A 12,944-nucleotide genomic window follows, 5' to 3' on the forward strand; every position below is an offset into this window, starting at 1 on the left:
AGGGAACACTAATGCCAGGGCCACTCGAGCAGTTGCATGGGGCACGCAGCCAGAGGCTGCCCAGCTGCTGCTGGAAGGGGCTCCAAGTCACCCTCTCACCTACTGGGCCTCCCTGGCTCCACAAACCACTCACCCAAACACTGAAAACTGGAGCAATATCATGGAGACTTCTCCCCATCCACAAGCCCTTCTATTAACTAGTACAGGCTCTGCTTGGTGGGTAACTGCAACGATCCAGGCACAGGCTGGATGCTGAACTCATTTAAAGAGGCCTCAGAATCACCTCTGCCACCAGAAATAAAACCAAAACCACTTCAGAGTCAGTATAGCTGTGATTTGTCTGTTCCTAAAGAGAATTACATGAGCATAGGAATTTATTTGTCAGTGGGCAGTCTCAGCTTTGTACTAGACATATGATTTTATATGAAATCCAGATGTCACTTAGAACAGTGTCAAAAGTCAGACTAAAATTAGTATTCACTGAATGAGCTTTTAAAAGAAAATATGTGCCTTGCAGCTTAAAGAAGGAACTGTAAAAATATCTCAGACTCGTGTATTTCTCTTAGCAATGTCAATGGGGTACAAATATATAAGTCTAAAGAAACAAGAATGAAAATATTTTCCATGTTTCTGTTCAGATATGGCTCATAACTTGGGATCAAATTAGGAGGCCCGGTAGTTCCCCCAGAGTACAGATCTGTCCACCAATACTCTTTGATTTACATGCACAAAATCTACCTACCTGAAAGTTCTTCAAAGTACCAAGATGGGTTCTCTACATTTATTTAGCAAACAAATGAAATTACTTTCAACAGTCTTAGGTTTACCTAGGCAATACCAGAACTCTCTGCACACTAGTCTACTAATTAGTGTAAGCAGGGAAAAAAAGCCCAAAATACTGCTTATTTTGTTTTGGAACAGCCACACCAAAGCTCTACCTTCCACTCTACAGAGTGAGTTCACCTTCATGCCATGCTGTGCCTACCCAAATTGTAGCAGTCACCCCCTTTCCCCGAATAAAATGGTGCTTTACTTGTAAAGATGTAAATAAAGCTCTCTTTGTTCATGAAAGATCCCTATTCTTTTCAGCAAAAGGCATGATCTCATCATTCTGATATAATTGTCCCATTAGTTGCATGAAAAGAAACTTTGCATTGCCACAGCTGAGAGAGATCACTCTAGCAGGTGAATTTGAGAGTCTAGAGGGATGTTTACAATTTACCTCATCAGCAGGAAGAAGAATATGTGTCATTTAGCTGTTCCCTAAGAGTGAGAAAGAAAGCGAAATCAGCATGGGGTTAGGCTGACATCGAGATGCCATTCAAAGAGTGTCCAGACCCAACAATGTCTCAGCCTCATAATAAGCCTTTTACGATCAGTTGGCCCTCAGCTGCACTGCAAACTTCCATTTCAGAAAGGGATTAAGGATATCTTTTAGTCAGGAACATTCCATTGCACCTTCAGGAACACCCATTTACATTAATGGTTGGCTTTGATATTTTCTGCTGCATGGTCCTCTTTAAGTTCTGCGAAGACATACTTCATGTAGCTTTTTTATTAATTGCAGGTTTCTGGTTAAAAAAAAAGTTTAGATTTGTAAGCCACAGCAAGGAGAATTTCAGAAAGGAAATATTATTATAGTTTGGGTTTTTTTGGTTTGTTTTTTTTTTTTTTAAAGAAGAAAACATTATGGTCATACAATAAATAAATTTCTCTGTTGTAATAGAGACTACTATTCATTACAAATTTTGAGCTAGACTTTTTTCTCATCACTCTTCCTTCCAGAGTTCTAAACAAAGTGAATAAAAGGTGATCAGACACAACAGCTGTATGAAAGAAAAATCCTTTCTTTCAGATGCATCTCAGTAAGTAGTCTCATCAACTTAACACTCACTCTTGGACTGACACAGTACTTGAGTAGTTTCTAAAACAAACATTGCCAGAGTCAGCTACAACAGACATCGTGCTACCCTTCAGTGCTTTGAGAGTTTCCATTTATTGAGACTGACAATTGCAGAAGCTTGATGCTGAAATAGCAGTACTGATCCGAGAAGGTGGTGGAGTCACCATCCTTGGATGTGTTTTAAAGAAAATTGGATGTGGCACTTGGTGCCATGGTTTAGTTGAGGCGTTAGGGCATGGGCTGGACTCGATGATCTTGGAGGTCTCTTCCAACCTTGTGATTCTGTGATCTGGATGCAAGAACGCTGCATTAAGCAGCCAGCATGTTCCCTAAGTCCCTCTAGGTCGACTGAAAGTCCTCATAAGAACATGCTGTTCTTGGTGATTAAAGCCAGAAACTCAGGAATGTGGAGTTCCAAATTAGACCTAAGCACTAGAGAAGGCAAGATCAAGTCAAACTATCTCCAGTACAGGTCCTTCTACTACTCCCAGTTGGATATAGTGGTGCAGACTGACACCATGCCAGAACAGGTCAACAGACTTTTCACCTTTCCTCCAGCTCATCCTCTCATGGCCCTAGGATGGCAGTTCCACCCTTCCACTCACATCACTGCTACTTGGATTTCACTTCAAATATCTTGTTTGCCTTTTTGTTTCAGAGTTTGTATCTGACCTCACATGTATGGCTGTTCTATTTGCTTCAGATCATGACCTCTTGGATTTTGGGACTGAGTGAAAATACATCATCATCTTCAACAGGAAGTTCCATTTGAGACACCGTATATGTCTGACCTGCTAGCAATTAGGCCTATCATATTAACATAGAAAATAGACCTCATCCTATCCTCACATAAACAAGTAAGGAAAATTCTTGACAAGAGGAACTATAAATTGCCTCCTTAGATATCATTATTTAGATATCTTTTATTTATAAAGTTTCATATCCTGAGATATTTAAACTAGGCTGAGCACTGTGGAATTCTTCCTCTGCAGAGAGGAAGTTTGGCCTCCCACACTAATAAGTCCTCAACTCATGCATCTCAATGAACAAATGCTTGAGCAACTCCCACATTACCACATTAACTCAAAAGCATCTTAGGACAACCTTCATGTTAGCATTTCAGCATGTATGAATGGGATTCCTGGGAAAGCAGGTTTTCAAGAGCTGCAGTGCGCTCCAGGGCATTGACAGACCCCCACAGTCTCTGCTGTTGTTCCTGCAGCATTTGTTCCCCATTTTGCTGCAGTTACAGGATGAGAGCATCTGGATTTCAACCCAGTTGCATCAAAGAATAGCCGTACCCCTGTAGGTGGGCTGATCCTTAGTCAAGCTGACAAAGGCATTCTCATCCTCAGCATCACTGTTCCAAGCTGGCCTGCTTTCCACTCCAGCATGTCTTTTTGACTGGAACAGGCTCTAAGTACTGACACCCTGCTCTAAGTCACATGCCTGTAGAAGGGAGCAGATCAGCAGCATGGGTGGCTCCTGGCTGTGGAAGTGTCAGAAGCAGCTTTTGCAGGGTGAGGGGTGTCTACAAGACCCCCACCCCTACAGCAGATATGCTTGCTTCCACTCAGGTTTTGGAATAACTAATTTATCTCAAGAAACTCCTCCAGCTCAGAAGAGGTTACAACCTCCAGCCGCCTGTCATCACCCTTCTGCTTGAGATTATCTGCTGGAGGGGGTCTTATTACAAATGTTCCACAATCTGTTGCCTTCAAAGAGAACCAAGTTAACTTGAAAAAAAAAAAAAGTCTTTTCAACCTAACTCATTTTGACAGACAAGTTAGAAAATTACAACATGCACAACGAACAGATCTGAGATGATGATAATCACCAGCTGAAAAGATGGTGACAAGCAGCTGAAGGGCAGTTACCTCTTCTGAAAACATAGCAAGATCCAGGCAGTAACTTCTGCCCAAGACTTCATTAAACTACTGTGTTTTGAATTCTAAAACACAGCTTATTTTCTATACATTGCTAGAATAAAGAAAAATTAATTCTCATATGTAGCTAAAGCTAACGTCTACTTAATCTACCAACAACACTCCTGCAGAGCCAAGTGTTAAAGTATACAGTCTCCTCCCAAAATCTTTTTTTAATGACCTGTCAACTTCCTTACCTTCAATGAATCAACATTTTCCTGTTTGTCTCATTCTATACTCCAAAAAAAAAGGTGTTTCATTTTTCATGTTACACATGCAAGTTCCATGTTAGTATACAAATTTCTCTTTGATTCTATACTCATATGCTTTTGCAATGACACAAAATAAATTTCATCTTTCTACAAAGAGTGGATAAGGAACTTCATGCCATTAAAAAAAAACAAACAAACAAAAACCTCCTTGCTGAAGCAGAGCAGGAGAATCTCACCTAGACCCTTCCTAAGAGGGTAACATCTTACTGCAGCATGGCTGCTTTCATGTCTGGTGATGCCAGTGATTGTTCTTCTTGTGAGTAATCCTGCAGTGCTACAGCAGTTCCAGGAAGCCTCAGCTCTTCTAGGGGAGGGTCCTGTTTGTTTGTTTGGAGTTTGGAGGGGATTTTTTACTGCCTGGAGCTTTGGCAGTAATTCCTCTGGGGACTCCAGGGGGGATCACAGTGGAGAGGGGTACACAGAAACTATAGAGCCTATGCAAGAGATAGGTAGCATGTGCAAGAGGCTTTGAAATAACTTCCCAACATACACCAGCTGCCTAACATGGACTGACTGACCCCAGAAAAAGCTATGCAGTTGTGAAGGAGCAGCAAATGAGTTTCGGGGAATCAAAAATTTGCCTGCATTAAAAGGTTTATACAAGCAAATGGTGAGATTAAGCACCGACTCTTGCTCCAGGTATGCAAGGGCTTTCAAAATTTCATTCCATCATTAAATTTATTTGATTTCTAAAGATGCCAAACCCCTTCAATTAGTACTCAACTACACAATGGGTTGCTAGTCTGTAAATCAGCAATATTTCCAGATGTGAGTTTTAGGCTCACGGATCTGTTTTCACAGTTAAAACCAGGTAAGAATCGTTATCTCATGATCTCAGTTTATGCTCACATCCTGTTCATACACATCTTGCTTTCTGTTTTGTCACAAGAAAAATAAAGCTCAGACTTTTTACTACCCCTTCTGTACTTTCATTTAATTCTTTTAGCTTTTTAATATTGTAATATTTACTCAGTTTTCAGATATTGTTAACAACCAAGGGGATCAACATTTTCCTTTCTTCTTTTTGACTCCCTAGAGAAAAAGCTAAGGGCCTGGCAAATACATAGTTTTAAAATTTAAAACTGAAACCATTAAAAGTTAATGCTGTGAGTCCTTTTTCTGTATGGTTATTCATACCAAATATACCACATTTACAAGACCATGAAGTACATAAGGTAAGCCTTCAAAAGGCAGGATTTTGTGAGAGTTTTTAGAGATAACATCTGTTTAAACCATTAGAAAATGAACTTAAACAGTTAATTAATGTTTGTTTTGTCAAGTAATCTCTATATTTCATTAAATTAATCTTTCCTAACAATTTATTTCCCTAACATTCAGCAATACAATTTAGAAGGAAAGCATATTTGTTCAAGAGCAGCTTGCAACAGAACACAAGGTCCAAATATTCTGGAATTTTGAGAAGTCTACTCCACACTGTTGTCTTTATTACACTGGAAGAGAGAGAAAACTGAGAAGCTGTAGCAACATCAAAATGAGAAGGACATTTTAATACTTTACCTTTGTGCCGAGTGTTTCCCGTAGAGCAAATAAATCAAGAAACCACTCAAATACCAAATACTGAAAAAAAACCCCACAATGCAATACTAAAATTTTCTAAAACCTACCATACAGACTTGTTAGACAATCCACAGGGTGACACACCGTGATTTACCAGAAAGGTGGGTTAAATTACAAGCCTTCATTGTTTTGGCACTGCCCTCCCTTTCTGTGGAGGTCTCCAAACATTGATAGATAGAGCATCCACAGGAACAAACTGAAGCTCTGAGCTGATTTTCACACAATTGCTGAAAACCTGTAAGATAAAGGTGAAGAACCACTGAAGAACAGATTACTGAGACAGAAAAAAAGAAATCTGCAATATGAGGACACAAGATATTTCTTCTGAATACAGAAATTCCACTTGCCTATCCATCATCTTTTACTATGAACCACCTTTCAAAGACTATTTCTCTCTAGTGCTCATGAGTCATTTTCTAGCATCGCGTCTTTGGCAGCTTGAAGCATTTTGAAAGTGAAAGCAAATAAAATTGCTTTTAATGCACTCATAAGAGGGTACTTCAGGTTTTTTAAAAGCCATTTTTTTTCTCTATCTTTTAGCTGCTAGGAGGCTTTAAATGGGACCCCTGTAGGTTTTTGTCTGTAAACCATACAAGAGCATAAAAGCTTAGAAAACTTGCAGAGATTCTGAAGCAGGTTCACACAGCTTCATTGAAACTGTGTGTGGTTTTGAAGCTCACCAGGACTCTACTCACCAGGAACCATTTAAAATTGCCAACTTATGAAGTAGATTTAAAACTCAAAAGATTATGATGAAAACCTAAGACTTATTTTGTAGGCTTCCAGCTTGAAAGAAAAAAAAACTTTCTGTAAATAGGGAGGAATGGGTTTTCATTCTCTAAAGGTTTTGGGGTATTGTTTCTTTGAAAACACATACAGGAGCCTGAAAAGGGGATCAGAATAACCTCTGTAAACACAGCCTGAATTAATCTGCATCAAAGTAATTTACCTGTATCAAAAGAATCAAACTGATCGATCCATTATAGCAACACGTGGTGGCTCAACTATCCTAAAAGCACTTGCAGGATGGTTACAATTGAAATGCATCAAATCTCTCCATCTTTGGAGATTACTCTGCACAACCCACTTTTGTATCAATCAGAACAGCCAGCAAGAAAAGTAGGCTTGGAAAACCACCATAAATACCACGAGAAATGAGAAACTACTTTAATTTATCTGAAGAATCAGTCATAGAAGATGTCATGACTCATACCATTCTCTCTCTATTTTGTATTGTAAGGTTTATTAGGACTCAGTGCTACAAAAGAAAATGGAAAAATGTTGGTTTGAATGGCAAGGAAGGCATGAAAATTTATCACAATAGAGTCTAATACAGTATTTTCTTCTTTCTGTACCTATACAGTCATCTTTGAAGGCCCTGAAAGCTCTGTGAACAAAGATTGGGTTTTTACTTCAGTCAACCCAGAAACTCTAGCAAGATCCCAAGAAGTTAATGGACAGAAATGAAACTGCTTTTCATGATTTCTGATGGCAAGCAGTACAGTGGAGGATGCCTGCTACTATTTAAATTTGTTGTGTGATTTGTTGTGTGATTTTTCCATTAGTGGTTGCTTTTGGCTTTTATACTCATTATTTAGAAATTTTATATTCATTGATAAAAAAGGATATTCAACAGTTCTGTTGATTTCAGATTAAACATTCAATACAACAGCAGCTGTGCAGTGCAAGAAATCAATTACACTTTTCACTAGGGTCATAAAGAACCTGGGGTTGCTCATAGAAGCTTATTTTTCCACAGTCACAACCAGCCATGGAATTAATTCCTAACTTGGAAAGGTCTTTGTAACAACTCTACTGTTAATATATAATACACCAAAAGCTGACATTTTCTTCCTATTTGGCTTGGAATCCATTGGCCCACACCAAATGATCAAAATCTGTAATATGAGCCCTTGCACAAGAGCAGGAGGAAGTAAAGATCAGCAGTTTGTGAAGTCCTTAGAGTAGCTGAAGTTTTTAAGAGCTTCCAGAGGTACAAAGGAAAATATTCAAACCTTGAAGAGGATGCCAAAACATTTATTCCTGCCTATTTGGAGGGGACAGAGGTCCTGACCTCAAATGTAGGGACAGGAAGCAAAATACACTGATTAGGTGCTTAAAAGATTGGTGCCAAAGGAAGTTCCAGTGAACACCTTATGTGTACACTTGTAGCAACCTTCAGTGCGGGAAGGGAAGGGAAGGGAAGGGAAGGGAAGGGAAGGGAAGGGAAGGGAAGGGAAGGGAAGGGAAGGGAAGGGAAGGGAAGGGAAGGGAAGGGAAGGGAAGGGAAGGGAAGGGAAGGGAAGGGAAGGGAAGGGAAGGGAAGGGAAGGGAAGGGAAGGGAAGGGAAGGGAAGGGAAGGGAAGGGAAGGGAAGGGAAATTTCTTCCTGAAGCTTAAGGGTAAGTAGCAATTCTGAAGCATGGCATCAATACAGCAAAAGTGTAATGTAAACAGATACTCAAGTAGTCTGTTAAAAAAAAAAGTAAGAGAGAGGAGGGGGAGAGGTACTATTCAAGTACTACTCAAAGAGAGCAAAGTCTGGAAGAGCACAGCCCATGGCTGGCATCTTGGCATTTCTTTTCCACTAGACCAATTTGAAGAAAATCCTGCAAAGAAGCTTTCATAAGATGGCATTTTTGTGATTCAGTATAGCACCAATATTCCTTTTGAGTTTTATAACTGTTCCTAGAACATTCTTGGCAATGAATTTAAACTTTTGAAAGAGGTCGCATTTCACTGTAAATGGTTATCTGGTATTCACAACACAAAATAAGCATTTGAATATTTATTGTGAGCACATTGCATTTTAGGGAGAACACACAAAGATTCTTACCACAATTATCTTGTTCCAGCTTTAATATATTAGCTGTCACCTCTTTAATGGATCTTGTGAGAAAGGAAAGTTTCTTTCTTTAACTCTCTTTTCCCCCTGAACGCAATTACCACCTCATTCAGAGCTCTTTGTGTCCACCTAATCTCTCTGATTATGTCTCTGACACCACCACAATACTCCATGACTGACATACCTGACAGCTGTGACTGGTGACAGAGCACTCACAATGCAAACCAGCTCTATGCAGGATGAGTATTACCTACCGCCAGCCTCCCAGAACAAACATGGAAGGAAGGTAGAAGGGGTGGGGGCATTTCAGCACCAGCCTAACCCCTACCGATTCCGCCTCCTTTTAGAGCCAAACAGCATTGACGAGCAGAGCCTCTTTGTACATACCTACCTAATGAACCAATTGTTGGATGAACACAAAAGCACACCCATTAGTATTTTAATTTTTAATTTATAGAGTGGAAAATGCATGTTTGGAGACCTGACTTACAAGCAGGACTTGATGGATCATTTTGTCACGCTCCGGCCCTTTCATGCTCCTCTCTGGGTCATAACTCCCAGCTGGTGCTCAACTGTCAGACTGAGGCAGGTGGCTATGGATGAGAGTCTGTGAGGAAAGACATACCTGAAAATGTCATTCCCAGACAACAAACTGCCCCTGCAATCAAGGACAAACTGTCTCAGCATTCAGCATTTTGAGCCATAAAGACATGAATTTGTGTTACAAATTGTTGCCAAGTACAATGGCAGTAATGAATACACTAATCAGGAAAAATATTAGAGTGCTTTATAAAGGGTATTATACTTTATACTTTTTTATACTTTAAAATGCCATGGTTTTCAGTAGTATTTATACTTCAAAAGCTTCAGCTTGTCAGCACTGACTACCTTTTTTCCCCCCATGGAAAAAACCCCAAAACTATGAGAATTTTGAGAACAGGGATAAAGCTGATTATTCAGACCAAACAATTTTGTTGCATCTTTCTGAGCTTTTGAGCAGCTCTAGAAATTACATATTCTTAGAATGAGAGAAAAGGTGCAAAAATAAAAAAATAAAAAACATTTTCATGTAGGAAATGTCTAGAGCCAAAAAGTAGCACCCAAGGATCCAGTTTTCAAAGATGATCAGATAATATTTACAGACAATTAATCCCAGTGCATTATATCAATCTAATTTTACATCTGAAAACTGCTCATGTAAGACTGTCCTCCAACAATCATATAGCAAAAGTAAAACATCCAGGATGGAGGGATATGCTCAGGAAAGCTTTGTGGTCAAACAGTGTGGTATTGAAAGCAGAATTTTCATTTTATATCTTAACCTCCTTATGCTGCAAGTTAGGTGTTTATGCTATTAGTGTAGATTGTGCACATTGAATTAAGTTTGAAAAGACTTCAGGATAAGTTTTAGCAAATTAATAAAATGTCTAAAGAAAATCCACTTTTTAATCCACCATGGTCCAGCCTGCAATACTTCCTTATTCTGTACTTGAAGTTACCACTCCATAGGAACCTGTAAGGCAGATTCCACATTACTTAATGTATCAGTGAACTAATGCAGTGCTCTAAAGGCAAAAAATCACTACTGTTATAAGAACATTGAGGAAAATATTTTCTACTGTTAATACCAACTCAAATTTTCAAATGGGAAGCTAGAAACAATATTCTACTTAACTGGCAAATTTGGGGAGAAAATCGGTATAATGCAAACACTACCACTTAAAAAATTATTAACAGTCACATTTCTTAATGAATATGAGGCATCATGGCAGGCAGGTGGATCCTTCACCCAAATACTTGATGTTTGTCATTCTTATAAAAAGATGTATATTCTTCATTTATGCTATACAATGAATGCAGTAAGGCATGAACTTCTGTTACCTGGAGGTTTTTTGGAAACAAGGTAGAACAAGATAGCTGTGACTAAAAGTCAGGATACTCAATAACAGTACGAGGGACAACTGATCTTATGTCACCTGCCCACTCTCTCACCGACTTCAAGGACTTTGGCTCCCAGAATGCCTTTTCTCATTTCCAAAAATGCTGCAGTACGGCAAGCTAACATGCATAAGATACATAACCTCAGATACATAAGATCGCATACATAACCTACTAACATAACCTACTAACCTCACAGTGAACCTTGCTACCCCTCAACTCCTCCACAAATCACAGGAACAAGAATATACCAGCATCTGACCTATCAGGCATTCCTACCACAGAAATGCCCAGAGTATTTAGTATTCTATTTCAAAAGGCCAGCACTGGCCTCAGTAATTTACTCTATGTATCAAAAAACACTCACAAAATTCTCTTTACCATTATAAGCTTTTATATAATCAAAATAATCTTCTAGACAGCTAGGCCTTGATATGCACCTATACAAGGTTTTCTGAACACTAATTAGTCTCAGATGCCAGGGCAACCATCTCCAAAACACACTGAAGCACGTGTACAGAATGTATTACAACCCCATTTGCAGCCAATGATGTGAAAACTTTACAAAGCTCTTGAATAATTATGATCACTAATATCCCAATTAGGTTGAACAGGTACACAGACATCCTCAGTGCTAGACACTTAATGAATTTTTAAAAATAATTCTTTTCTGAATTTCCTTTCTGACTGGTATTAAAATCAACAAGTAAGATGGCTGTAATTAAAAAGACATAGTTTTAGGTTTGTTTGGGTTTTTTTTAAGTTTGCTGCTTGGGGCATTTGAGGCAATCTTGCCAGTCTGAGACAAAAGATTGCAGCCAGCAACATGAGAAAATTGAAAAAATGTTTCAAAGCTGTCAAAGATCAAAATGAGAAAAGAATTATACCTAAAGTTAATTCTGCTTACTTTATTAAAAGTATTACAGCTTAAAATCTTAATCAAATCAAATTCTGGACAGAATTGTTCTATTTTTCTGCATCTCTAAAAGAAGTAGACAGAAATCAGGACTTTTTCACTGTAAGCACTGGGAAAATCAAAGCAAGATTGTCTTGACTACAGAAGTTTATTATATAAATAAAGCAATCATGGGGAAGGAAGCAATCTTATTTTGTGGAGTAGGAATGGAACCAGTTTGAAGTGACTGCAAAGACAGTGAAAGTCATTATTAGGAGTGAAAGAAGCACAGTAGGCTGCAAACAGGTACCAAAATAATTCACATCACCTGCAAATCAGGATTCCCCTGGATTATGAAGACAGGTCATTAGCTCATACTTAGATGTATTTCACATGTATATATTTACATACTTATGTACACAAGCATAGTTCACCAGAGTATCCACAGCAGCACATTCTGCATCCTTTTTCTCCCTTACATCCAACCCAGGAGAAAACATAGGAAAAAATGCATAACCATTCCTCCCAATTCTTCTCATCTCAAGAACTCAAGAAAAGTCCATAGGAGAAGTATGAACAGTCACAGACAGCAGGCCTAGCAGAGGAGTAAAACACAAAGACAATTCAGAATTTACACCAAATACTTCATTATCCAAAATCAGGGCTTCTTACTGTAATTCAAAGGCAGCTTAGTCTTTTTTTCAGCTCTGGAAGAGACTTCCAATTGTGCTTCTAAAACTGATCAGACACGGGTTTTTGTACACTAAGGTCCTTCTAAAATGAAGCAGCCAAGCCTGTCAAGCTAAGGCAGCAGGCAGAAGATTCCCTCCATTCCAGTTCTGTACTCAGAAGTACACAGGCATCACAGCAATTGAGGAAACACGAAACATCTGGCAGAAAGAGGGCAAAAAGAACATGGTCACAGTATCTCACAGACATGAACTTACATGTTGGGAGAATAAGGTGACAAGACTTCTCATCTCTAGTTTAATTTCTTTTAATAAATCTGCCCTTCCTGGTTTCCAGACTGCTGAGAAACAGCAGCTTTAGTATACTTTTACTTAACACTGATGGTATGTACCAAAGGCAATGCAGAGGGTACTTCAAGTCTTTCCACCCTGCTTTTTCACATTTCAGCTGTTTTAAATGCTGTTAAACCAACAACCTCCTACTAAAACAAATTTCACTCACACTCCTACCAACCTGAAGGAGGGAATAATGTACATATGCTATGACAGAATAACACAAAAACCTGCACTTCTATCTTAAAGCAACTTTGGCCATACATGCTACAAAAATAAAATAGAAGACAGAGCCAAAGGCTACAAGCAATATGATATTGGAAAAGTCATGATGGTGAAGTCCCAGGTGACTGTAAAAAGGAAAACATTGCACCAATTTTTAAAAGGTAGAAAGGAGGAGCCCAGGAACTACTGACCCATCAGCCTCACATCTGTGCCTGGGAAAATCATGGCACAGTTCCTCCTAGAAGCTATGCTAAAACACATGGAGGACAGGGAGACAACTTGAGACAGGCAGCACCCTGCATCAAAGGGAAATCCTGTCTAACTAGCCTGATGGCCTTCTGC

Source organism: Melospiza melodia, chromosome 1, assembly GCF_035770615.1.
Source record: "Melospiza melodia melodia isolate bMelMel2 chromosome 1, bMelMel2.pri, whole genome shotgun sequence".
Taxonomy (NCBI): domain Eukaryota; kingdom Metazoa; phylum Chordata; class Aves; order Passeriformes; family Passerellidae; genus Melospiza; species Melospiza melodia.